Source organism: Nanorana parkeri, unplaced genomic scaffold (genome assembly GCF_000935625.1).
Source record: "Nanorana parkeri isolate BGI_ZX_2015 unplaced genomic scaffold, ASM93562v1 scaffold3965, whole genome shotgun sequence".
In the NCBI taxonomy this organism is placed as follows: domain Eukaryota; kingdom Metazoa; phylum Chordata; class Amphibia; order Anura; family Dicroglossidae; genus Nanorana; species Nanorana parkeri.
Genome location: NW_017310232.1, coordinates 22,459 through 27,152, shown reverse-complemented (window position 1 = coordinate 27,152; position 4,694 = coordinate 22,459).

Here is a 4,694-nt window from a genome sequence, read left to right as displayed (position 1 = left end):
ATGAGTGTGTGTGTGTGTCTATATATGAGTGTGCGTGTGTCGAGTACAATAGGAAAATGTTTCCCAGCACACTCTCCAGCCAGCTGGTCAGCTGTTGTCCTGTATAAAGCTCTTCCATGTGCGCCGCGCCTTAAAGCTGGTTATGAGTTGATGAGTGCGTTTGCCATTTGTTTTGCTATATATGAGTGCAGACATGTGTACAGTATGTGTGTTTATAGGTAACACATGAAATACAGGGGTCGCATGGAGTATAGGAAATGCAGAGTTCAGGGGTCAGTAGTAAGTGATGTAGAGTTTAGGGGTCAGTAGTAAGTGATGTAGAGTTTAGGGGTCAGTAGTAAGTAACGCACGGTTCAGGGGTCAGTAGTAAGTGACGCAGAGTTTAGGGGTCAGTAGTAAGTGACGCAGGGTTTAGGGGTCAGCAGTAAGTAACGCAGAGTTCAGGGGTCAGCAGTAAGTAACGCAGGGTTTAGGGGTCAGTAGTAAGTGATGCAGGGTTTAGGGGTCAGTAGTAAGTGATGCAGGGTTCAGGGCTCAGTAGTAAGTGATGCAGGGTTCAGGGGTCAGTAGCATGTAACGCACGGTTCAGCAGTCAGTTGTAAGTGATGCAGAGTTCAGGGGTCAGTAGCATGTAACGCAGGGTTTAGGGGTCAGTTGTAAGTGATGCAGAGTTCAGGGGTCAGTAGCAGGTAACGCACGGTTCAGCAGTCAGTTGTAAGTGATGCAGGGTTCAGGGGTCAGCAGTAAGTGATGCAGGGTTCAGGGCTCAGTAGTCAGTGATGCAGGGTTCAGGGCTCAGTAGTCAGTGATGCAGGGTTCAGGGCTCAGTAGTCAGTGATGCAGGGTTCAGGGCTCAGTAGTCAGTGATGCAGGGTTCAGGGCTCAGTAGTCAGTGATGCAGGGTTCAGGGCTCAGTAGTCAGTGATGCAGGGTTCAGGGCTCAGTAGTCAGTGATGCAGGGTTCAGGGCTCAGTAGTCAGTGATGCAGGGTTCAGGGCTCAGTAGTCAGTGATGCAGGGTTCAGGGCTCAGTAGTCAGTGATGCAGGGTTCAGGGCTCAGTAGTCAGTGATGCAGGGTTCAGGGCTCAGTAGTCAGTGATGCAGGGTTCAGGGCTCAGTAGTCAGTGATGCAGGGTTCAGGGCTCAGTAGTCAGTGATGCAGGGTTCAGGGCTCAGTAGTCAGTGATGCAGGGTTCAGGGCTCAGTAGTCAGTGATGCAGGGTTCAGGGCTCAGTAGTCAGTGATGCAGGGTTCAGGGCTCAGTAGTCAGTGATGCAGGGTTCAGGGCTCAGTAGTCAGTGATGCAGGGTTCAGGGCTCAGTAGTCAGTGATGCAGGGTTCAGGGCTCAGTAGTCAGTGATGCAGGGTTCAGGGCTCAGTAGTCAGTGATGCAGGGTTCAGGGCTCAGTAGTCAGTGATGCAGGGTTCAGGGCTCAGTAGTCAGTGATGCAGGGTTCAGGGCTCAGTAGTCAGTGATGCAGGGTTCAGGGCTCAGTAGTCAGTGATGCAGGGTTCAGGGCTCAGTAGTCAGTGATGCAGGGTTCAGGGCTCAGTAGTCAGTGATGCAGGGTTCAGGGCTCAGTAGTCAGTGATGCAGGGTTCAGGGCTCAGTAGTCAGTGATGCAGGGTTCAGGGCTCAGTAGTCAGTGATGCAGGGTTCAGGGCTCAGTAGTCAGTGATGCAGGGTTCAGGGCTCAGTAGTCAGTGATGCAGGGTTCAGGGCTCAGTAGTCAGTGATGCAGGGTTCAGGGCTCAGTAGTCAGTGATGCAGGGTTCAGGGCTCAGTAGTCAGTGATGCAGGGTTCAGGGCTCAGTAGTCAGTGATGCAGGGTTCAGGGCTCAGTAGTCAGTGATGCAGGGTTCAGGGCTCAGTAGTCAGTGATGCAGGGTTCAGGGCTCAGTAGTCAGTGATGCAGGGTTCAGGGCTCAGTAGTCAGTGATGCAGGGTTCAGGGCTCAGTAGTCAGTGATGCAGGGTTCAGGGCTCAGTAGTCAGTGATGCAGGGTTCAGGGCTCAGTAGTCAGTGATGCAGGGTTCAGGGCTCAGTAGTCAGTGATGCAGGGTTCAGGGCTCAGTAGTCAGTGATGCAGGGTTCAGGGCTCAGTAGTCAGTGATGCAGGGTTCAGGGCTCAGTAGTCAGTGATGCAGGGTTCAGGGCTCAGTAGTCAGTGATGCAGGGTTCAGGGCTCAGTAGTCAGTGATGCAGGGTTCAGGGCTCAGTAGTCAGTGATGCAGGGTTCAGGGCTCAGTAGTCAGTGATGCAGGGTTCAGGGCTCAGTAGTCAGTGATGCAGGGTTCAGGGCTCAGTAGTCAGTGATGCAGGGTTCAGGGCTCAGTAGTCAGTGATGCAGGGTTCAGGGCTCAGTAGTCAGTGATGCAGGGTTCAGGGCTCAGTAGTCAGTGATGCAGGGTTCAGGGCTCAGTAGTCAGTGATGCAGGGTTCAGGGCTCAGTAGTCAGTGATGCAGGGTTCAGGGCTCAGTAGTCAGTGATGCAGGGTTCAGGGCTCAGTAGTCAGTGATGCAGGGTTCAGGGCTCAGTAGTCAGTGATGCAGGGTTCAGGGCTCAGTAGTCAGTGATGCAGGGTTCAGGGCTCAGTAGTCAGTGATGCAGGGTTCAGGGCTCAGTAGTCAGTGATGCAGGGTTCAGGGCTCAGTAGTCAGTGATGCAGGGTTCAGGGCTCAGTAGTCAGTGATGCAGGGTTCAGGGCTCAGTAGTCAGTGATGCAGGGTTCAGGGCTCAGTAGTCAGTGATGCAGGGTTCAGGGCTCAGTAGTCAGTGATGCAGGGTTCAGGGCTCAGTAGTCAGTGATGCAGGGTTCAGGGCTCAGTAGTCAGTGATGCAGGGTTCAGGGCTCAGTAGTCAGTGATGCAGGGTTCAGGGCTCAGTAGTCAGTGATGCAGGGTTCAGGGCTCAGTAGTCAGTGATGCAGGGTTCAGGGCTCAGTAGTCAGTGATGCAGGGTTCAGGGCTCAGTAGTAAGTGATGCAGAGCTGAGGTCGGCGCACATTATGATTGGTGACCACTCTGCCAGCCGTCATTTGTTATTTATTTTAACGTAATAATGTATCAGGAGGAGCCGGAACGCAATAGGTGGGGGGAGGGGACACACACCAAGAACTCCCAGGAGGGCAGGAACAGAGTCAGGAATTACAATGGGAATTCTCATGATTGGAGTATCTGAGATCTATGGGAAGCCCGGGACGGACTCAGCTCAGCATTCTCCACTTATAGGTCACATATCCCTTTCGGGTGGACTGGCCCTTCAAATAAGAAAACAATGTGATCTTTGGGTGCTCTGAGCTAATCTTTGGGGGAGTTGAGATGAAGCGGCTTCCATAATGTCTATATATTGTCTCCCAGCACTGGTGCCTATGGGGAGCTTCTCATTGCCCCATTTCCTTGCTCAGCCTATATATGGGGGAGAGCAATAACATGAACCCGTCACAACCCGCTCAGCGTTCCCTGATTTCCCTTATGAAATGCTCAGACGCTGACCTATTGAGTAAATCTCCTTACCCTTAAGAGGCTTTACTCCCTACGGTCATGAAGCTTCTTACTGACGCTTACACGGGTGCTGAATAGAACAGATACTGCAGGTGATGGACAGTTCATTGCAGAGCCCATCAATACCGGAACTGGAATCCTGACAACTGGACCGGGGGGCATTATACGCTATATTGCCAAAAGTATTGGGACGCCTTTACACGCACATGAACTCTAATGGCATCCCAGCCTTAGTCCGTAGGGTTCAGTATTAGCTGCGTGCGTTACACCGCGGCATCCCACGCTTTGCATTGCACTTGGTGATGTGCGGCTTGGATGCAGCTGCTCGGCCATGGAAACCCATTCCATGGAGCTCTCTGCGCACTGTTGTTGGGCCAATCTGAAGGCCGCATGGAGTTTGGAGGTCTGTAGCAATTGACTCTGCAGACAGTCGGCGACTTCTGCGCACTGTGCGCTCCAGCATGCGCCGAACCCGCTCAGTCATGTGACGTGGCCGACCACTTCCTGGCTGAGTTGCTGTTGTTCCCAGTTGCTTCCACTTTGTTATAATCCCAGTAACAGGCGACCGCGGCGGAATATTTAGTGGCCGGGAAATGTCACGGAACACCTGAATCCAATGATTTGGAGGGGGAGGGGCCCAATACTTTTGGTAATATAGTGTGTGTATATAGTGTGTTGCCAGAACCATGGGGGTGAGCTGAGCTGAGCCGGAGCCAGGACCGAGGAGGGAAGGGTGGGGGAGGCAGCGGGAGGAGGTTGGTATATCCTGTACCAGCTTAGTGTGCATGTGTGCTATGGGCACAGGTCAGGTCAGCTTGAAGGTGTTCATATCCTTCCTATAGCACTTATTGTACTGTGTGTGTCCTTATATACGGCCAGAGCTGCTCCATGCGTATCATGCTCAATTGCTGCCCTCCACAGAATTCCATCTCCGCCAATGTCAATGCCCCCCATGTTGCAATTGAACAGCTTTAATAAGACCTCATAACTGTCCATATGTTTCCGGTATATTGTGACAATTGCCCTGTACTGTATGTTGCCCTTGTATCCTCACAATTGCCCCATATGCGGCCGGATTATTATATACACTGAGTGGCCGGATTATTATATACATCGAGTGGCCGGATTATTATATACACCGAGTGGCCGGATTATTATATACACCGAGTGGCCGGATTATTATATACAC